The 23,457-nt window shown below is 43.7% G+C and overlaps 1 protein-coding gene across 11 annotated transcripts in view; it reads left to right on the top strand.

Moving 5' to 3' along the window:
• LOC137373900 (alpha-(1,6)-fucosyltransferase) overlaps positions 1-23,457 on the top strand; it is a 904,043-nt gene that overhangs the window by 531,844 nt on the left and 348,742 nt on the right. The window contains exon 1 of one of the 11 annotated variants that reach the window (XM_068039464.1): positions 8,064-8,175. The exons of the other annotated variants lie outside the window; for them this stretch is intronic. The gene's annotated coding sequence lies outside the window, so the exon portion shown is untranslated. Of the gene's footprint in view, positions 1-8,063; positions 8,176-23,457 lie in introns of those variants that run through there. 11 annotated transcript variants of the gene reach the window in all.

Raw genomic sequence — 23,457 nt, 5'->3', positions numbered from 1 at the left:
TCTGTGACAGTGCCCTGGAAAAGCAACTCACCTAGTTCCACTAATCCCCGCACTCGCACCCCCCCCCCCCCAAACCTTTTTCTGTAGCCCTGAAAATTTTTTCTCTTCAGATAATTATCCAATTCTCTTTCAAAAGCCTTTTTACTTTGTTGACAAGCTTGTTATGTGGCAGTTTTTAAAAAGCCTTTTAGAAATCCATGTATATCACAACAACTGCATTACCCTCATCAACCATCTCTGTTACCTTATCAAAAAAATTAATCAAGTTGGTTAAACACAATTTGCCCTTAACAAATCCGGGCTGGCTTTCCTTAATTAATCCATATTTGTCCAAGTGATTGTTAATTTTGTCATGGATCAGCATTTCTACAAAGCTTTCCCACCACCAAGGTTAAACTGACTGGGCCTGTAGTTACTGGGCTTATCCTTAACCCCTTTATTGAACAAGGGTGTAATATTTGCGATTCTGAAGTCTTCTGGCACCACCCCTCTATCTAAGGAGAATTGGAAGATTATGGCCAGTCCCTCCACAATTTCCACCCTTACTTCCCTCAGTATCCTCAGACGCATCTCATCCAGTCCTGGTGACCTATCAACTTTAAGTACAGCCAGCCTTTCTAATACTCTCTCTTTATGGTAAAGACAGATGCCCTCTACCTCCATGTGTAAATCACCTTTTTGGTCCCTAATCGACTTGACTCCTTTGACTACCTTTTTACTATTCATATGCCCATCGAAGACTTTTGGACTCCCTTTCATGTTGGCTGCCAGTCTATTCTCATATTCTCTCTTTGCTTCTCCTATTTCATTTTTCACTTCCTCTCTGAGCTTTCTATGTTCAGCCTGGTTCTCAATTCTGTTATCCACCTGACATCTGTCAAATACACAATTTTTCTGCTTCATCTTATTCTCAATCTTTTCCCTCATCCAGGGAGCTCTGGCTTTGTTTGTCCTACCTTTCCCCCCTCATCAGAATGTAGCTCAACTATACCCGAACTATCTTCTCTTTAAAGGGAGCCCATTGTTCCATTACAGTTTTGCCTGCCAATCTGGGCCAAATATGTTCTCACCCCATTGATTTTCCCCATCTACCACTTAATTATTTTTCCTCTGGATTTCTCCTTATCCCTTTCATTAGCCGATCTAAACCTTATGATAATTTGATCACTGTCCCCTAAATGTTCCCCTACTAACACTTGATCCACTTGACCCACCTCATTCTTCAGTACCAGATCCAGCAATGCCTCCTTCTTCATTGGACCAGAAACATATTGATCTAGAAAATTCTCGACACAATTCATAAACTCTTTCCTCACTCTGCACTTGACACTATTGCTATCCCAGTCTATATTAGCAGAATTGAAGTCCCCCATTATAGCTACTCTATAGTTTTGCACCTCTCCATAAATTCTTTGCAAATTTGTTGTTCTTTATCTTTCCCACTAGATAGAGGTAGTGTAATGATACCTCTTTTATTTCTAGGCTCTAACCAAATAGATACTGTCCTTGACCCCCTCTGGGTTATCCTCTCTCCATCACTGTAACATTTGCCTGAATCAATACTGCTCCCCCCATCCTTTCTTTTGTTCCCTACCTTTGCTGAACACCTTGTATCCAGGAATATTTAGTATCCAGTTCTTCCCCTTTTTGAGCCAGGTCTTCGTTATCGCCATGACATCATATTCCCACATGGCTATCTGTGCCTGCAGATTGCCAAACTTATTTACCCCACACTGCACATTACGTACATGCACAGTAAACCTAAGTTAGACCTTATTACATTCCCCTTCACTCTGACCCCATCTACAACCTTACTGTTTCCTACTCCAGTGCTGGTTGTCTCTCCCAATTCATAGTGCAGCGTTTTTTTCTCTCTAATGTTACCTTCTGGTTCCCTCACCCCTGCCAAGTTTGTTTAAACCAGGGTTGTTCAACATTTGGCCCGCGGGCCAGGATCCGGTCCGCCAAAGATTGCCATCCGGCCCACAGATGTGAACTCTACCTGAGCCATTCTCATCCTCACCAGGGCCTGACACTAGAGATGAGAAATTTTCTATTCTGTTCTTCTTGCAGACCGACTTTAAAAAAAAATCACAATTCAGTTCACCAGCTGACAGGTCTGACATCAGAGAACAGCAGTTTCCAACTTTGGACAGATTCGGGTTTTCCAGTGGCTTTCCAAACAAAAGAAATCGGAACCCACCGGAAAACCCTGGAAAATGCCCCGAATTTGGGAAATAGCTGTTCTGATGTCAACAGCTGTCAGCTGTGAAACTGATGAACCATCTGCTGAGCATTCACGCTGTCTGCAACTGTCAGAAACAGAGGGAGGGGGGAAAGAGAGAGAGAGGGGGAGGTGGGACAGAGAAAGAGAGAGGGGGGTAGGGGGGTACAGAGAAAGAGAGAGAGGGGGAGGGGGACAGAGAATAAGAGAGAGGGGTAGGGGGGACAGAGAAAGAGAGGAGGGGGAGGGGGGACAGAGAAAGAGAGAGAGGGGGAGGGGGGAAAGAGAGAGAGAGGGGAGGGGGGGGACCGAGAAGAGAGAGAGAGGGGGTAGGGGGACAGAGAATAAGAGAGAGGGGGAGGGGGGACAGAGAAAGAGAGAGAGGGGGAGGGGGGACAGAGAAAGAGAGAGAGGGGGAGGGGGGACAGAGAATAAGAAGAGGGGGAGGGGGGACAGAGAAAGAGAGAGAGGGGGAGGGGGGACAGAGAAAGAGAGAGAGGGGGAGGGGGGACAGAGAAAGAGAGAGAGGGGGGAGGTGGGACAGAGAAAGAGAGAGAGGGGGGAGGGGGGACAGAGAAAGTGAGAGAGGGGGAGGGGGGACAGAGAATAAGAGAGAGGGGGGAGGGGGGACAGAGAAAGAGAGAGAGGGGGGAGGTGGGACAGAGAAAGAGAGAGGGGGGGGGAGGGGGGACAGAGAAAGAGAGAGGGGGGGGAGGGGGGACAGAGAAAGAGAGAGAGGGGGTAGGGGGGACCGAGAAAGAGAGAGAGAGGGAGGCGGACAGAGAAAGAGAGAGCGAGAGAGAGGGAGGGGGGGGACAGAGAAAGAGAGAGAGGGGGGAGGGGGGACAGAGAAAGAGAGAGAGGGGGGAGGGGGGACAGAGAAAGAGAGAGAGGGGGGAGGGGGGACAGAGAAAGAGAGAGAGGGGGGACAGAGAAAGAGAGAGAGGGGGGAGGTGGGACAGAGAAAGAGAGAGAGGGGGGAGGGGGGACAGAGAAAGAGAGAGAGGGGGAGGGGGGACAGAGAATGAGAGAGAGGGGGGAGGGGGGACAGAGAAAGAGAGAGAGGGGGGAGGGGGGACAGAGAAAGAGAGAGAGGGGGGAGGGGGGACAGAGAAAGAGAGAGAGGGGGGAGGTGGGACAGAGAAAGAGAGAGAGGGGGGAGGTGGGACAGAGAAAGAGAGAGAGGGGGGAGGGGGGACAGAGAAAGAGAGAGAGGGGGTAGGGGGGACCGAGAAAGAGAGAGAGAGGGAGGGGGACAGAGAAAGAGAGAGCGAGAGAGGGAGGGGGGGACAGAGAAAGAGAGAGGGAGGGGGAACAGAGAAAGAGAGAGAGGGGACAGAGAGAGAAAGCAAGGGAGAGAAATGGAGACAGAGATAGACAGAGAGAGACAGAGAATGGCACAGAGAGAGGGGAACACAGGGAGAGAGAGTGATCAAGATCACTCCTGACAGATGGACATCTATCTGGAATACTCCGCATTACTACAAGTATGCAGGCAAACATTGACTACTTGTGCAAGCAGAACAATGACAGGTATCTCACTAACTCAGAAAGTAAGTTAATAAATTAATCTTGTCATTTAAAGCTTCTGCACAAAAATGTACATTTGTTGTTTTGATTAATAGTCAGGTACATTTTTAATGCCTCTATCTTTCTGCAATTGTCTCACCGGCCCCCATTGTAAGGCCAAAATTGTAAAGTGGCCCTCCCACGTGAAAAGGTTGGGCAACTGTGGTTTAAATCCTCTCCAATAGCACCAGCAAATCACCTCGCAAGGACATTGGTCTGTTTAGGTGCAACCAATCTAGGCTGTCCAGGTCCCATCTCCCCAAGAACTGGTTCCAATGTCTCAGGAATCCAAAGCCTCCCTCTTGTGCTATCTCTCCAACTACGCATTCATCTGCTTTAACCTTCTCCTTTCTATTCTCACAAGTGCATGATACTGGGAATAATCTGGAGATTAATACCTTTTGAGGCCCTGCTTGCTGGTTTCTTTCCTAGCTCCCTAAAATCTGCCTGCAGAACTTCATCCCTCTTTCTACCTACGTCATTGGTACCAATATGAACCACAACCACCAGCTGTTCACCCTCCCCCCCCCCCCCCCCCCCCCCGGCACCAGCGAGGCAACATACCATCCTGGATTCACATCTGCAGCCGCAGCAACAAGTCGGTTCCCCTACCTATCTAATCCCCTATTACAATTTCAAATCTTCCTGCTGCTCCCTCTGTACAGTTTAGCCAGTCATGGTGCTGTGGACTTGGCTCTCGCTGTGCTCCCCAGAGGAACCATCACTCCCACCAATATTCAGAACGTAATACTGGTTGGAGAGTGAGATGCACTCAGGGTACTCTTGCATTACCTCCCAGGTCCCCCTTGACTGCCTGGTGGTCACTTGTTCCCTCTCAGCCCCGCGGATGTGCCACAGTGATGCCAGCTGCTGCTCAAGTTACGAAACCTAGAGCTTGTGCTGCTGCAGCTGATGACACTTCCTACATATGTGGTTGTCCAGGACACGAGAAGTGTACTGGGGTTCGTATATGGAACAGGATGCGTACTCCATGGAACCAAGCTGCCCTCCCATGCCTCTATTTATTTGTCTGTTAAACTTACAACTTAAATAAATAAAGACTCACCAGCCACTCATCAATCACCTGCTTCTCTTGTGCTGACATAATTTCATTTTATAGGAGGTTAACTGAAATGTTTTCATTTAATTCTTATTATCTAAAAACCGTAGATTTTAATTTACTGAAATATTCAAACTTCTTTAGCATTATCCCTTGTTATTTAATTTGAACTTTGTCCCCTAGATCTGATTGATTAATTGAGCACTGATTGTAATTATATGATAAATTAGAAAATTGCTTTAGAATTTAGTTTTATAGTTGATTACTTTATAGTTGATTAATTTAGATTAGCTTAAAAGCTTACCGGTATACTCACTCCACATGACTCCTTGTCCTGCGATATCACTTCGCGATCCAAAAAAGAAATGTTTTAAATTTAGATACAAAATGAATTAATGCTACCTTTTTAAAAAGAATTTTGTGCTTTTATGTATAAATTTACCTTGTCATAAATTTGTCTGGTTTACTTCAACAAAACCATTTAGCTTTAAGGTGCTTTATGACCGGAAGTTTTTTTTATTCATTCATGGGATGTGGGCATTGCTGGCTAGGCCAGCATTTATTGGCCATCCCTAATTGCCCTTCAGAAGGTGGTGGTGAGCTGCCTTCTTGAACCGCTGCAGTCCATGTAAGGTAGATACACCCATCGTGCTGTTAGTGGGCCTTTCATGTGTGGTAATGAGGCAGATGCTGCAGTGATGGTCTCATTGCCTAAATACGTGACTACCATGGCTCTCCACCTGTTTATCCTGTGTTGTCCTTGCACATTCTGCATAGGTCAGCAGCATCCAGTCCATTATATCTATCATCCATTTTCTTCTTAACTTCCCTCTCCTATATTTTCCATCAATCTTTCCTTCCATTAATTGTTTCTGCCTACCTTCTGCTCTAATGATGTGACCGTAGTATTATATCTTTCTCTCTTTGATATGCACTAATTTCCTTTTTTCTTCGGCCATTTCCAGCACTTCCTCATTAATCTTTCTGCCTGTGTAGGAAATGCAGAACATCCTCCGATATGTCCACATCTCGAATGCTTTCAGCTTTAGCAATTATTGCATCGTTAAAAGGGTACTTGCATGACTATTTACTGAACTTAATTCTCTGGCAAGTTGCATGGGCAATCAGCATGTGAATTCAGCAACTTCATGAAACACTCGGGGAGATTAAGGGTGAAATGCCATTTTCACTTGGTTATTGGCAGGGTGGCGCAAATTGTCCAGCAATTTGTGGTAGTGCAATTCCTCACTACAAGTTGCTCGCCGATTTGTGTGTTAATAACAGCATGCATCATTCTCACACAGTTATTTATTCAGCAAGTTCCAGCCTAATATGTTTCACTAGTATCCACTATATGAAATAATCACGTTGCCACTCGCTTTTTTGCTAAGCATACATCTGAAATTTTCTTGGGCGTTATCTTGTTCCCCTGCTGTGACTTTATCAGAAGATTGGTGGAAATCTTGGAGAAATGGTGTTAATGGCTAAAATTAGGTTAATATAATTTTTGCTGGATTTCTGTCTACCTTCCACTGAAATTATAGCAATGGAACAGGGAAACCCCATAGAAATTCTCCCCCATAGACCAGTATTTCTCAAATAAAGGCCATCAGCTTGAATGGAAGGTGTAAAGTGTTAACTGTTTAAATGGCCAGAGTCAGGACATTCAATTATAGAATTTTTTAGCCATTGTAAGAGATTGGCCATCTATTCAGTTTTCTTAAGAGACATACAGTCTTCTGTCAATGGGTTATGCTCCATTGTAGTTATGAGAGGTGCAGTCGTCTATATACTTTTCTGTCAATGGGTTATGCTCCATTGTAGTTATGAGAGGTGCAGTCGTCTATCTACTTTTCTTTCAGTGTATTGTTATGAAGATGCTTTTTTTTTGTTAGATACTTTTGAGGGTTCATTTAAATTGTGGGGATGAATTCATTGGAAGGCTGAATGCTGGACTTTGTTGTTGACAGTTCACTGAAAGGACACTGAGATGTTGTTTGAAAACAACCTGTGCTGGAAATCATGTGCTTTAAGCTCAGTAAACAACAGGAAACCTTGGTGATCTGGGGAAGATATTTACAGAGAAGCCACATGTCAAGGTTTAAGGAGTTCAGGAGGTTGACTTTCTCTTTTAGGGTTTGAATATTGTTTTTCAAGTCAGTTGGGGTGTGAACTGTTTTGGACTCAATTGGAGATCAACTTGCCAAGGAAAATCACACCTAGCTCACCTCTTTACCTCTTTGAAGAAATCCTGCAAAGATTCAGTGTGGGAAAGCTAAAATCCCTGGTGTTGCATCTCTCCTGACAAGCTGGAAAAATCTGCCAGATGAATTCTCAATGCCACCTGAAAAGAATTGCTTTGGAAAAGATCCTAGTGACTCATCTCCGTATATCTGGGCGCCAGACCAAAAGGGACAACTGAAACAAAAACAAGAAATGCTGGATTCACTCAGCAGGTCTGGCAGCATCTGTGGAAAGAGAAGCAGAGTTAACGTTTCGGGTCAGTGACCCTTCTTCGGAACTGCAAAAGGGACAACTGACTTCCCTCCATATCTTTTCTCTTCAAGAATTATCAAGTATTTATCCAAAGTATTTCTGTTTGTCTTTTTTTGTAACCAACCTCTGCAGAAACAGTTTCTGCATTTTTTCAGTGTGTGTATGGGGGCGGGCGGTGGGGGGAGGTGCTGGGTGGGTGGCAGAATTTAAAAAAGGGACTTTCATATTTCACTCTGTGTGTTCGTTACTGGATGAGTCTTGTTTGATAAATTGATAATGTTGTTGTATATTAAAGAAACCTGGTTGATGTATTTTATTCTGGGATAAAGAGTAGAGTATATGATTGACCGCATTGGTAACTGGGTAAACATTTAAATATATATTGTGACGTGTGGAGGAATGGAACTAGAAAAGACAGTGCACTCCTCTCACCTCGGTCGTAACAATATCTGCCAGGGTCTCAAATTGTATTCCTGTGGGAAGCCTGCTTTACCATCTATTCATCTTTCCAGCCAAAGGAAGTGCTCTGAGTTTGAAATCTGTGCCAGCGCAATGGGGAAGCTTGGCCAAATTTAAACTGTTGTTTTAAAGTCATGTTTGGAGAGAAAGTGGGTGACATCTTTATTGTTTTATATATCAAGCAGAATAGTGAAACATATTCACTGTGTTACGCTGCATATTGGCCACCGACCTGTTTTATTTAAGCAAAGTCATCTGTCGGTTTAAGGCCTGTGTCTTAGTCTGACGGTTAGCATCAATTCACCTCTCAAAGATCTGAAAATTACTTGGCAGCACGTGATATATTCTGTATACCATCTACAGGAATGTAAGTTCTCTGTTATGTTTCCTCATTGTCATTTATCAGGATATTGGGCAAAAATGTTGCACTCCAGATTGTAGGGGACACGAGATCAGCTCACAGGAGTGGCTAGTGATGCTAGTGCTGAAAAAATATATAGTGTAAAAATGTGATGGGCTACTTTTGTAATTTTTGTACTTTCATTGCTGATTTAGTGCTAGCTGCACATACTAACTTTCACAGAAAAAAATGTTCCTTTTTCAAGACAAAACTTTACAGTGCTGCTTCCTGTGAAAGAATCAACAAAAAGTAGAAGAAAAGGATCAGAAGGGGAGCTTGGCATTTAAATTAGTAATCAGATGTGCCTTAGAAATGGTCATGCCCTTTTCTTGCAATAACGGAGTGTCAAAGGGCACTTTTGTGTTTTACTCAAATTAACAACTGCTGGAATGGAAGAAAAGAAGAAATCACATTTCTGCCAAGAAAGGCCCAATTATGTCAAAGCATTGCAACTATTTCGACTGAAACTGAGCTTGGATTTCTGAGGTTGATTTGTGCAGTTCATTGCTCTGGTTTAATTAGTAGATGGTAAAAGAGAGGAATCTTCCGAATACCTGCATGCCTTTTCAACAGAGGAGCAAGTGATCGAGCAGTAGTCCTCCCTGCTGTAATTTTCAGCTCAATAATGAGACTTGGCTATTTTTACAATGTCCCATGGACCGTTATGGTAAGTGTGTAAGCATATAGCCCCATCATGTCATACTGCCAGGAACAGCACCATCACATTTTCGTGTTTCAGAACCATTTTAAAATACCATTTTGGCTGGTGACCAAAAATGACTTCTGTCTTGCAGAAAATAGATAATTTTGAACAAAGTCTAACGCAGGAACAGTTGACTGTTATGCATAACTTATGCTTAGCGATCAGTGTTGGAAGTGAATGATTAGGCTGGTGGGGCAGTACCCATTTGGTTCTGATGCACAGCAAGTGTTCTGTATTATTAATGAGATCTGTGTCAGTGAGCTTTCTGGAGGCAAGTGGGACTGATATTAAAGGATTGGATGGACAGGGGCTGGACATGGAGGTTAATAACAACTGGGACAACTAAATCTCACTAAGATGTCTTACTCAAGATCACTGTGATTCTGAAAATATTCTGACTTTGAATCAAACAATCTTGGGCACTTTGCTTAGGATTCTTTCAGCAAGGAGTCAGTGAAGGGCAATGGTAATATTATTCCTTAGAGTTGTACACCCAAGTCTGAAGGGACATGTTGCAAACTGAGCTGAGTTGAGTGAGGCTGATTTCTACCAACGGCTATCTTATGTGGTGAGGAATGCAAATGATTTATGTAGCACTGACAGTTTAACTGATTGCCAATATGTGTTGCTGAATCCCACATCCAATTTTCAAACCTTCAGAACAGAACTGTACAAGCTTTCCTTTCTTCACTGGAGAATTCGAATAAATGCCCACATCTTGAGGATTGTGTTAATTTTAACACAGCATTCAATGTGATTTTCAAAATGGCTGAAGCAAAATGTTGGTGATTGTCACTACAAAACAAAGCCAGCCTTCTGTTTGATCCTTTTGTTGACAAGTGTTTCTTTAAATCTCCCAATTCCCCTCTGTGGGCTGGATTTTAAGAAGCCCTTGACGTCGGGATCCATGGCAGGGGTGGGAGATGGAGGGGGTGGCCTGAAGATGGCCCCAGATGAGGCCAGCCACGGAACTCAACGCCAGCAGGGCCCGGACCATTCCTCCTGGCTGCGGCGAGTCAATGCGGCGGCCTCCCCGCTGCTGGGTGATGGGACCATAATTTGAATATTTAAATCAATTAAAATAATTCATTTAAATAAACTTACCTTACCTCCGGATGTCCCGCTGCGATCTTCAGCACGGCAGCCTGCACTCGTGTGCCTTCAGATCCCTGTCCAGGGAAACAAGGCGCAACGCTAGTGGGAGGGGAAGGAGATAAGTTTATTAGTGTGAGAGCGGAGTGGCGGGGCGGGGTCAAATTAACGTCATGGATGTAGGGGTTGGTAGGAAGGGTTATAGTTTATAGTTTGTGTAGCTGTTGGGGGGTGGGAGGTCAGATGGTAAAGGTAAGTGTTTTGTGGGGAGGGATGGCAAATAATTAATTTAATTGTTTGGGAGGGGGTGGGAGAGGGGCAAAAGGGATGTTTATTTAATTTCATTAAATCTTTCTTTAAATATTTAAATAGTCCGGTAAGGTCAACAGCCCTTTAAAAATGGCATCAGCGCTTGCGCACAGGCAGCTGATGCCATTGCTGGGGACGGACGACCTGCCCCCTCCACATGATTGGGTGAGGTGGGGGGGGTTGCATGACCCACCCCGACTATTTAAGTGAGCCACTGCACTTGTAATCATGGTGGCTCTTTGGTGTTCGGCCGGTGCAGGCAGGCCACCATTATTTTTGCCAGCCGCCGATTTCGCCGAGGGGTTTATAAAATTCAGCCCTATACTTTAACTTCCTTCGTATATGTTTCACAACCAGTAGATTCGATCGGCCTCCTCCTGCTCTTGGGACTCTCCTAATGTTACTCCTTAACTGGTTGTCAGAAGGTATCGGAGAGCGATTAGATTGAAATTTTAAAGTGCTTACAGTTAAGTGGTCCAGGGTCTGTGTTCAGACAGATTTCTTTACCTGTTAAAGCAGCAGAATCCATTTTCTATTGATTCAGCTGCTGATTTCAGCTCTGTTGCATCAATCCAGTTATAGCTGAGTGAGCATCTGAAAGCTGGCTGGCTGAAGGGCATCTTTCATTTTTCCACTTGGTGCAGCTGAATACACTATAGTGATATGATTGGCTACCCGAGGAGTTCTGAAACTTTTCTACTTCCAGTTCCTATTTCAAGAAGCCTTCCCCCATTTTAACAGCTAATTCTGACAGCTGTCTCTTGTCATTGAAACAAGTGAAACTTACCCCATGTGCACCAGTGAGGGGTAAGCTCAAGAAATTCCCATCCACTGCACCTCTGGCTCTCAGAAACGTGAAGCCAGTGATGACTAAGTCATGTCATGGACCAATTGCAGAATCGCAAGTCTTTGTAAAAAGCGCACAAGCACCAGAGCCAGCTTCCCCATGAGTCACTTGGCTGGAAAAGTTGTTAACTTGGTTCCAGTGCCACTAATTCATCGTAGGTGGCAAGGAAATTCACTCATAATTCCCATTGTACACCAGAAGCAGGATTGTTTTCTTGAAGGAGCTAAGGAGATGGAGAGGCAAGAGAGCATCTCTGAACTGGAGTGAGGGTGTTAAAGGAATACTGTGTTTATGTTGGCTGGGGTTGTGAGGGGTGTGGAGTTAGAGGGCAATGCCTCATGTACTGGGGAATAGGTCATAGGGAGATGGTAACATGTTGCAAACGTTGAGTGATTTAGAATGGGGAAATGCTGTACAGGTGTAGTAATTTAGTACAGGAGAATGTTGTATGTGCTGAATCGTTCAGGATGGAGAATGCTGTAGCTGCAGAATGATTGGGGAATGTTTTAAGCACTGGTGTTTGTTCTTGAACTTCTATAGTTTTAATGAAAGAAAAGATCAGATTCTCTGTTTCATCAGGCTAAAGGCACAGGGTAAGTATTTTCAGTCTTTTTTCCTATTGTTTTTATCATCCACTTGGATGAAGGGTTACTGCATTTGTAAGTATCACAGGTCAAAGCTCAGAACTGTAAGGGGCATTGTTGGTTGCTGGTAAACACTGTCATTGATAAGGTTCATCGGGAAATCTGCATTATGATGTGGTTATACAAACAAAAATTCTCCTTAGGGAATTGTTAGACCTTATTTTAAATAACCAAGAACAGGTTTTGCAGTGAAATGAAAGCTGGGTGTTACTGCAGACATGGTCGAACACTTAATTACATCTTATAAGGCAGATAAAAGACACAAATTTAATAAATCATGGGAATTGATTCTGTCTGTAGTCAATTTTAAAAGATTTCTGAACTTGCAACCTGTCACACAGGAAAAAAGAGCTACAAAAAGCTATCAGAGGTCCTTTAGCTGATATTTCTGCTCACAATGAATGTTATAAACAGAAAGGTAGTCAACAACTTGTATTCATATATTATCTTTAAAGTAGAAAAATGTCATATGCACTTGGCAGAGGTGTCATCAAAAAAAAGTATGGGCAGACAAAGAACAAGATATTAGGAAGGGTGACCAAAATCTTAATCAAAGAGGGTCTTAAAGGAAGTGCGGGAGGTCTAGAGGTAGAGTGATATTGGGAGGCAATTGCAGGGACTAGGTGGCTGATTTAACTGATATCTATTGAAGTAATAAAGGATGGTTTTCACAGTTCCTTCTATTTTCTTCTCCTTTATTTCCAGACGGCATTTGATAAGGTGCCACACAGAAGGTTAATTGGCATGATAAGGGCTCATGGAGTTGGGGTTAATATATTAGCTTAAAAAGAAGATTGGTTCATGGACAGGAAGCAAAGAGTGGGCATAAGCAGGGCATTTTCAAGATGACAGGCAGTGAATAGTAGAGTGCCACGAGGATCTGTGCTGGAGCCTCAGCTATTTGCAATCTGTATTAATGACTTAGATGAAGAGACAGAGAGTAATGTATCGAGGTTTGCTGATGATACAAAGGTAGGTGGAAAGTTAAGCTGTGGCGGGAACACAGAAAGGCTGCAAAGAGATATGGGCAGGTTAAGTGAGTGGGCAACAAGATGGCAGATGGAGTATAATGTAGAGAAGTGTGACGTTATTCACTTCAGTCGTAAGAATAGAAAAGCAGAATATTTTTTAAAAGGTGTGAAACTTGTAAGTGTTGATGTTCAAAGAGACTTGGGTGTGTTTGTCCAAAGAACGTATAAAGTTAGCATGCAGGTGCAGCAAACAATTAGCAAGGCAAATGGCATTCTGGCTTTAATTGCGAGGGGATTGGAATATAGTAATAAAGGAGTCTTGCAGGGTTTTGGTGAGACCACGTCTGGAGTACTGTGTGCAGTTTTGGTCTCCACATTTAAGAAAGGATATACTTGCATTGAAGGCGGTTCACTAGGTTGGTCCCTGGGATTGTAAATCTGAGTTCTTTTTGCCCTCAGTCTGGTTCAGTAAATATACCGAGTCGGATGTGTAGGTAAAATCAATTACTTTATTTGCGCATTAGCCGGCTGACTTACTCTAATACAACGACACTGACTCCACCAGAGTCTGTCGGGTCCACCAGAGTAAGTGACCGTTTGTGATACAGATACTACTGTTTATACATTAAGATCCATGCTACACCTCCTTGTTTAACCAATCAGTGCAGTACAATTCAACTTCAACCACGTGGTAACGTGCAGTACATCTGTTACTGAGGTTAACAATACACTCCATTCTCAATACATACTCGTTACTAACATAATATTGTTTTGCACCAGCAAGATAAAAGAAAGCAGACAAGCAAGATAAATTAGCAGGAACCAGAGGAATCTACAATACACACTGTGGTCTCACTCCTTACATTTATCATGAGTTCTGTCTCTACCTTGTGACAGGTAATTGCGGCGCAGCCTGCTGTCTTATCAATTTTGCATTCCTGAGTGCTTCATACAGTCTGCAGTCACATCAAGCCGTGGCCGTATACTAAGATAAGAGGGGCCCTTCATTCCTTATCATTCACACAGGGATGGACAGCATGTTTCACAGGAGTCCATTTGTTCCAAACCACAGGGAGTCACACAATCAGGCCATAAAAGAACAGATATCCTTGCAATTACCAGTGTCGGCTAGTCTTTACAATCTCACACTCTCAGCCTTTACTTTTAACTATTTCATTGTGGTTTCTGCCACTTAAAATCATACTATCAAAGCTCAGCAAAGCTACTATTCCTAACTTGGCTACATTTCCCATTAAGCATAGTGCCATGCCGTTCTGCTCAGTTCTACAGGATGAGACAATTTTCCTGTGAGGAGAGGCTGAGTAAATTGGGTCTGTATCCTCTGGAGTTTGGAAGACTGAGAGGTGATCTAATTGAAACATACAAGATTCTGAAGGGGCTGGTCAGGGAATCTAAACACGGGCACAGTCTCAGGATAAGGGGCCGATCATTTAGGACTGAGATGAGGAGAAATTACTTCACTCAAAAGGTCAACAGGACCAGCATGTTCCTGTGAGGAAGAAGGATAAGTTTAGCAAGTTTCGGGAACCTTGGATAACGTGGGATATTGTGAGCCTAGTCAAAAAGAAAAAGGAAGCATTCGTAAGGGCTGGAAGGCTAGGAACAGATGAATCCCTTGAGGAATATAAACACAGTAGAAAGGAACTTAAGCGAGGAGTCAGGAAGGCTAAAAGGGGTCATGAAAAGTCATTGTCAAACAGGATTAAGGAAAATCCCAAGGCTTTTTATACGTATATAAAGAGCAAGAGAGTAACTAGGGAAAGGGTTGACCCACTCAAGGACAGAGGAGGGAATCTATGTGTGGAGCCAGAGGAAATGGGCGAGGTACTAAAAGAGTACTTTGCATCAGTATTCACCAAAGAGAAGGACTTGGTGGATGATGAGCCTAGGGAAGGGAGTGTAGATAGTCTCAGTCATCTCATTATCAAAAAGGAGGAGGTGTTGGGTGTCTTGCAAAGCATTAAGGTAGATAAGTCCCCAGGGCCTGATGGGATCTACCCCAGAATACTGAGGGAGGCAAGGGAAGAAATTGCTGGGGCCTTGACAGAAATCTTTGCATCCTCATTGGCTACAGGTGAGGTCCCAGAGGACTGGAGAACAGCCAATATTGTTCCTTTGTTTAAGAAAGGTAGCAAGGATAATCCAGGAAATTATAGGCCAGTGAGCCTTACGTCAGTGGCAGGGAAATTATTAGAGAGGATTCTTCGGGACAGGATTTACTCCCATTTGGAAACAAACGAACTTATTAGCAAGAGGCAGCATGGTTTTGTGAAGGGGCGGTCGTGTCTCACTAACTTGATTGAGTTTTTTGAGGAAGTGACAAAGATGATTGATGAAGGAAGGGCAGTGGATGTTATCTATATGGACTTCAGTAAAGCCTTTGACAAGGTCCCTCATGGCAGACTGGTACAAAAGGTGAAGTCACAAGGGATCAGAGGTGAGCTGGCAAGATGGATACGGAACTGGCTCGGTCATAGAAGACAGAGGGTAGCAGTGGAAGGGTGCTTTTCTGAATGGAGGGATGTGACTCATGGTGTTCCGCAGGGATCTGTGCTGGAACCTTGCTGTTTGTAGTATATATAAATGATTTGGAGGAAAATGTAGCTGGTCTGATTAGTAAGTTTGCGGACGACACAAAGATTGGTGGAGTTGCGGATAGTGATGAGGATTGTCAGAGGATACAGCAGGATATAGATCGGTTGGAAACTTGGGCGGAGAAATGGCAGATGGAGTTTAATCCGGACAAATGTGAGGGAATGCATTTTGGAAGGTCTAATGCAGGTGGGAGGTATACAGTAAATGGCAGAACCCTTAGGAGTATTGACAGGCAGAGAGATCTGGGCGTACAGGTCCACAGGTCACTGAAAGTGGCAAAGCAGGTGGATAAGGTAGTCAAGAAGGCATACGGCATGCTTGCCTTCATCGGTCGGGGCATAGAGTATAAAAATTGGCAAGTCATGCTGCAGCTGTACAGAACTTTAGTTAGGCCACATTTAGAATATTGCGTGCAATTCTGGTCGCCACACTACCAGAAGGACGTGGAGGCTTTGGAGAGGGTACAGAAGAGGTTTACCAGGATGTTGCCTGGTCTGGAGCTGTGAGGAGAGGTTGGATAAACTCGGATTGTTTTCACTGGAATGATGGAGGTGGAGTGGTGACATGATAGAGGTTTACAAAGTTATAAGCGGCATGGACAGAGTGGATAGTCAGAAGCTTTTTCCCAGGGTGGAAGAGTCAGTTACTAGGGGACATAGGTTTAAGGTGAGAGGGGCAAAGTTTAGAGGGGATGTGCGAGGCAAGTTCTTTACACAGAGGGTGGTGAGTGCCTGGAACTTGCTGCCGGGGCAGGTGGTGGAAGCAGATACGATAGCGACGTTTAAGAGGCATCTTGACAAATACATGAATAGGATGGGATCGAGGGATACGGTCCCCGGAAGTGCAGAAGGTTTTAGTTTAGGCAGGCATCAAGATCGGCGCAGGCTTGGAGGGCCAAATGGCCTGTTCCTGTGCTGTACTGTTCTTTGTTCTTTGTTGTAAATCTTTGGAATTCTCTACCCCACAGGGTTGTGGATGCTCCATCGTTGAATACATTTAAGGCCAGGATAGACAGAGGTTTAGTCTCTCAAGGTATTGAGGGATCTGGCGAACAGGCGGGAAAGTGGAGTTGGAGCTTAAGATCAGCCTTGATCATATTGAATGGCAGAGCAGGCTTGATGGGCTATATGGTCTACTCCTGCTCCTATTTCTTGTGTTCTTGTGCCTTGATATCAGCATATGTTACTGTAAATGCAGGGAACTCATTGGTTAGGAGCCTATCCCTTGTTATGATACTCCTGTGTAACAAGTACATTATGAAATAAATCTGTTTGTATTGTCACACTCACAAGAAGTGCAGTGATAAAAATACAGAACCAAACTGAAGAGTTATAAAAATTGACTTTTCCTTTAAAATATGCTGCAAAATGGCCTCTGAAGGTTAGGCTGACTTGGCCTGTATATTCAAACTGTCTCACTGTCTGTTAAGGACAAAGCTAAGAGGCATCAATTACACCCATCCTGAACCATCAACAGACATTCCTGAATTGAATGGGTTTTTCTCAAAGAAAGAAGGTGTGAAGTAGCAAAATCCTGGTCCATTGTTGGTCACCACAGGGCATACATCTCCCAACAGAGGCAAATGTGAGAGATTTTGACCTTTAAAAAGTAGTTCACTGGAGAGAGAGCAGAGAGAGATCACAACAGCATCACAAAAAATCTGTCCAGCCATGAGCTATGAGGGATCCAGCAAAAAAAGTAATGAAGAAGCCCTGCTGCTAAATCCGCACTTCAGCTTGGTGCAGCAGAGAAAGTGAGTACCAACTGAAGTCTTAACCACCAGAAAATCTACAAACAACTCAGGTCTGCAACTTTAAAAGAGAAATTGTCCTGAGAAGATTTAATAGGTTTATTGTGAACCCCAGACACTTCAAACCACTTACCCATTTTCCTCTCTATCTTTTCTTGTATGTATGTGTGCATGAGTGAATGCATGTGTGGGTGTAGTTTTAGGAATGAATATTGCTTAATAAACAGTTAATCTTCTGGTTGAAACCTACAGGGGAACCTGTCGCTGTCTGTTTATTTGACAATTAAAACACAAAGTGTTAAAACCCTGTTAACAAATACACTTGCTCTGGTCAGTTGGGAGGTGTACAGTGGGAACCACCCTTACCACCTGGCTATAACAGTTATTTACATCACCTACACAATGTGCTGCAATGATCCTGCACTATTTTATACTTAAGAATAGTTCAAGAAGTGGGGGGAGGCAGAAAACAGCTAACTATAGGCCAGTTAGCTTGATGTCTCTCGTGGGGAATGTGTCAGAATTGATCATATATGGGGTTGTCGCTGGGTACTTAGAAAAACTCAAGGTAATAGGGAATATAGTCAGCATGGTTTTGTGAAAGGAAAATCATGTTTAACAATTTGTTGGAGTTCCTTGAAGGAATGACATGTGCTGTGGATAAAGGGGAACCAGTGACTGTACTTGGATTTCCAGAAGGCATTTGACAAGGTGCCACATAAAAGGTTATTGTGCAGAGTAGGAGCTCATGGTGTAGTGAGTAACATATTAGCATGGATAGAAGATTGGCTGGCTGACAAAAAACAGAGAGTACGCATAAATGGGTCCTTTTCTGATTGGCAGGATGTGGCGAGTGGAATCTCACAGGGGTCTGTGCTGGACCCTCAACTTTTTACAATTTATATCAATGACTTAGATGAGGAGAGCAATGGCATGATAGCTAAATTTGCAGATGACACAAAGATAGGGAAGAAAGCATGTTGTGAAGAGGATATAAGGAGGTTGCAGACTGATATAGATAGGTTGAGTGAATGGGCAAAAAATTGGCAGATGAAGTACAATGTGGGAAAATGTGAAGTTGTTTACTTTGGCAGGAAGAATAAAAAAGCAGAGTATTACTTAAATGGAGAATGACTGCAGAATTCTGAGGTGCAGAGGAATCTAGGTGTTCTATTGCAGGAGTCACAAAGAGTGAGTATGCAGGTACAGCAGGTAATAAAGAAGGCTAATGAATGCTATCCTTTATTACTAGAGGAATTGAAAATAAAAGTAAGGATGTTATGCTACAGTTATACAGGGCATTAGTGAGACCACATCTTGAATACTGTGTACAGTTTTGGTCTCCTTATTTAAGGAAAGATGCAAATACGTTGGAGCCGGTTCAGAGGACGTTTACAAGATCGATACCTGGAATGAGTGGGTTGTTTTATGAGGAAAGTTTGGACAACCTGGGCTTGTTTTCACTGGAGTTTAGAAGAGTGAGGGGAGGCTTGACTGAAGTTAATAAGATCCTGAACAGTCTTGACAAGGTGGATGTGGAAAGGATCTTTCCTCTTTTGGCTGAGCACAGAACTAGGGGGCACTGTTTTAAAGTTAGGGGTCACCCTTTTAGGACAGAGATGAGGAGAAATTTTTTCTGAGGGTTGTTCATCTTTGGAACTCTCTGCCTCAGAAGGTGGTGGAGGTGGGGTCATTGAATATTTTTAAGGTGGAGGTAGATAGATTCTGTTGGGCAAGGGAATCAAAGGTTAGTAGAGGTAAATGGGAGTGTGGAACTCGAAACACAAACAGATCAGCCTTTATCTTATTGAATGGCAGAGTAGGCTCGAGGGTCCGAATCGCCTACTTCTGCTCCTAGTTCATATGTGTCCGCATGATATCTGAATAGATTCAAACTTGACCCATTTTTGAATTCAGATATGATGGTCTTGTGCTGTGCCAAACCTTTCCTGTCATAATACATTGTTTTTGTTAATAAGAATAATTGCATCAAGCTGGGTCCATTTTTAAGCCGACGTCCATATTTTGGGAACTCCCATTTAATTTCGAACAATCAGATGAAGTGTGTAGCCAGTGCATGCTCCTAACACTGCCCCAACATTATTTGGGAATGCAAACATGATTCCCATTTTTTTGCTTCTGTAAGAACTCACAGGCAGCAATGAGATAAATGACTAATTTATCTGTTTCTGGTTGTGTTGAGTTTGGGAGTATGTTGGCATAGAGCAATCCTTCTCCAAATAGTGTTGGAATATCCATCGGGACAGGTAGACCCTTGAAGTCTCGTCTGAAGGGAGTGATGGATTGCAAAATCATTTCCAGAAATGCAGCTTTTTATTTTTAAGAAATCCACAAAATAGGTGACTTTTTAACTAAAATGAATAATCATCACTCAGGACAGGACAGGTCTCAACACAGTTGATAAACTGTTAAGGTAGTAGGTTAAAAAGTTTCAAAACAACAAACTTCAGCTACACAGGAAGGCTGAAGAAGTGTAAAGTTCTTCAAATCCTTATTCTATACTGGAACTATCCAATGCATGTGTATCTCTACTGCTAATGTAAGGATAGCAAAGTGTACCATTCCTCAAGGAGATGGCAGCTGTATCCCAGTATATGTAGCCACCACTCTCTGTTTGATTTGGTAAGCAGAATTATACATTATGAGGCTACACAATAAGCAATACATAATGAACCAGAATAAAATCTAAGCATATCCATGTGTGTGCAGCTACCAAACACTGTCCAATTGTTTTTTTCCTTATTACTCATTCATAGGATGTGAGCATTGCTGGTAAGGTCAGCATTCATTGCCCATCCCTAATTACCCTTGAGAAGCTGGTGGTGAGCTGTATTCTGGAACTACTGCAGTCCATATGGTTTAGGTGCTCCCCTGTGCTGTTGGGGAGGGAGTTCCAGGATTTTGACCCAGCGACGGTGAAGGAACAGCAGTATATTTCCAAATTAGGATGGTGTTTGACTCAGAGGGGAACTTGCAGGTGGTGGTGTTCCGATTTCCCTACTACCTTTGTACCTCTGGACAATTGAGGTCACGGGTTTGGGAGGTGCTGTTGATGCAGCCTTGGTGACTTGTTCCAGTCCATCTTATAGATGATACGCAGTGCTGCCACTGTGCACCAATGGTGGAGGGAGTGAATGTTTAAGGTGTTGGACGGGGTGCTTTCTCCTGGATGGTGTCGAGCCTCCTGAGTGTTGTTGGAGCTGCACTCATCCAGGCAAGTGGAGAGTATTCCATCACGCTCCTGCATTGTGCCTTGTAGATGGTGGGCAGGCTTTGGGGAGTCAGGAGGTGAGTCACTATCACACAATACCTAGCCTTTCACCTGCTCTTGTAGCCACAGTATTTGTGTGGCTGCTCCAGTTAAGTTTTTGGTGAAGGGTGACTAGATGTTGATGGTGGAGAATTTATCAATTGTAATACTGCTGAAGGCTGAGGGCAGGTGGTTGGACTCTCTCTTATTGGAGATGATCATTGCCTAGCACTTGTGTGATGCGAATATTAATTGCCAGTTGCCAGTCTGAGTGTTGTCCAGGTCTTGCTGCATGCAGGCATAGACTGCTTCATTATTGGAAGAATTGAGAATGCAACCGAATACAGTGCAATCATCTGTGAACATTGTCGCTTTTGACCTTATGACAGAGGGAATGTCATTGATGAAGCAGCTGATGATTGTTGGGCCTAGGACACTGTCCTGAGTAGCTCCTGCAGTGATGCCCTGTGGCTGAGATGATTGGTCTCCAATAACTGCAGCCATCTTCCTTTGTGCCAGATATGGTTCTGCCAAAGGAAAGTTTCGGCCTGATTCCCATTTACTTCAATTTTTCTAGAGTTCCTTTATGCCACATTCAGTCAAATGCTGCCTTGATGTCAAGGGCAGTCATGCTCATCTCACCTCTTGAGTTCAGCGCTTTTGTCCATGTTTGGACCTAGGCTGTAATGAAGTCTGGAGCTGAGTGGTCCTTGCAGAACCCAAACTGAGCATCAGTAAGCAGGTTATTGCTGAGTTAAGTGCTGTTTGATTGCACTATAGATGATCGTGAGAAGACTGATTTGTTGGTAATTGGCTGGTTTGGATTGTCCTGCCTTTTGTGGACAGGACGCACTTGGGCAATTTTCCATTTTGTCAGATAGATGCTGATGTTGTAGCTGTACTGGAACAACTTGGCTAGAGGAATGGCTAATCCTGGTGCACAAGTGTTCAGCACTACAGCTGGGATGTTGTCTCGTTAGAGCCCACAGATTTGCTGTATCCAGTGTGCTCAGTTGTTTCTTGATATCACGTGGAGTGAATTGAATTGGCTGAAACATGACTTCTGTTACAGTGGGGACCTCAAGCAGATGGATCATCCACTTGGCACTTCTGGGTGAAGCTGGTTGCAAATGCTTCAGCTTTTTCATTGGCACTCCCGTGTTGGGCGCCCCCATCATTGAGGATGGGTATGTTCGTGGACTTTCCTCCTTTGATTAGTTGTTCAATTGCCCACCACCATTTGCAACTGGATGTGGCAGAACTGCAGAATTTTCATCTGATCTGTTGTTTGTGAGATTGTTTAACTCTGTCTGTAACATGCTGATTCCACTGTTTAGCATGCATGCAGTCCGGTGTTGTAGCTTCACCGGAGAGGTACCTCATTTTTAGGTATGCTTCGTGCTGCTCCTGGCATGCTTTCCTACACTCCTCATTGAACCAAGGTTGGTCTTTTGGCTTGATGATAATGATAGAGTGAGGGACATTCCAAGCCATGAGGTTACAGATTGTGGTGGAATCAATTCTGCTGCTGATGGCCCACAGTGTCTCGTGTTTGCACAGTTTTGAGCAGCTAGGTCTGCTCTGAATCTATCCCACACAACGCACTGGAGGGTGTCATCAGTGTGAAGATGGGACTTGGTCTCCATAAGGACTGCATGGTATTCACTCCTACCAATTCTGCAACAGGTAGATTGGTGAGGTCGAGATCGCGCATCTCCTGCTGCAGGCCCAGTCTGGCAGCTTTGTCCATCAGGACTCAGCCAGCTCAGTCAATAGTGGTGCTACCAAGCTACTTGGTGATGGACATTGACCTCTCCGCTAGAGTACATTCAGTGCCCTTGCCACCTTTGATGTTGCTTTTAAGTGTTATTTAATGTGGAGGAGCACTGATTCATCAGTTGAGGAAGGGCAGTAGATGGTAATCAATAGGTTTCCTTGCCCATGTTTGACCTGATGCCAAGAGACATTATGGGATCTGGAGTTCATGTTGAGGACACCCAGGGCCATTCTCTTCAGACAGTATACCACTATGCTGCCACCTCTGGTGGGCCTGTCCTGCTGGTGGGACAGGACATACTTGGTGATGGCGAAGTCTGGGACGTTGACTGAAAGGTATTCTGCTTATCATTCAACAACACCAGGACCATAGTTCAAAATAACTGCAATGCTGTGGAGCTCAGTGTTTGCGACAGAAGCACAACCAATGGAATTTATCGCAATAAGCAAAGGTGACGGTGCAGAGACATTGATTGCAATAGCTAAGTGTGCAAAGTAAATATGTGACGTTTGTGTGACGCATACTTGGATAATTCCAGTTTTGGTGGCAGATCATTTCTGGTTCCAGTTCTCCCAGATTTATTTCAGAGTGTGGTAACATCAGGACTGGATCTAAGGTCTGCAATATTCGGGTATTCCAACACAGATTTGCCACACTATCCTGTACAGTCTTGAACAACAAGAATGAGACTCCAGGGCAAACAGCAAATGAATGGGAATACATGATTAATTAACACATGCACAAAATGAAACCTTGACCTTGTAGCTTTTGGCACTGATACCATATGTTGTATACTTGGTATTAGGGAGGTGACTGAGGCTGTCTGTTGTTTTAATGATACTGGTCATGTGCAGATATCAATAACCGAAAACTACGGAGTGGGTCTTCAACTGCAATATATACTATTACTGCATGTTCTTGAAGCTCCCCTCTTATAGATGTTTAAATTACCTCCTTATCAGCTGCATTCCCTGTGACTTTGTGGAACTTTTGAATTTTTTCAAATTTGTTCTTAAGATATGAACAATGCTAGCAAGGCCACAGTCATTGCCCATATCTAGTTGCCCTGATAATGTGGTAGCGTGCTATCTTTTTGAACTGCTGCCCTTTTAGTGATGCTCCCACAATGGAATTAAGTAGGATGTTTGCAACATTTTGACCTGGTGGTAATTTAAGAACAGTAATTTATATCCAAATCTGGATGGTGTGCAGCTCGGAGTGGAATATGATGCTGGCTGTTGTCAGGCAAGACCCCCACCTGCCAAGAAT

The sequence above is a fragment of the Heterodontus francisci genome, chromosome 9, assembly GCF_036365525.1.
Source record: "Heterodontus francisci isolate sHetFra1 chromosome 9, sHetFra1.hap1, whole genome shotgun sequence".
Taxonomy (NCBI): domain Eukaryota; kingdom Metazoa; phylum Chordata; class Chondrichthyes; order Heterodontiformes; family Heterodontidae; genus Heterodontus; species Heterodontus francisci.
The sequence above is the reverse complement of the archived record's forward strand: the minus strand, read 5'-3'. Positions and strand labels throughout refer to the sequence as shown.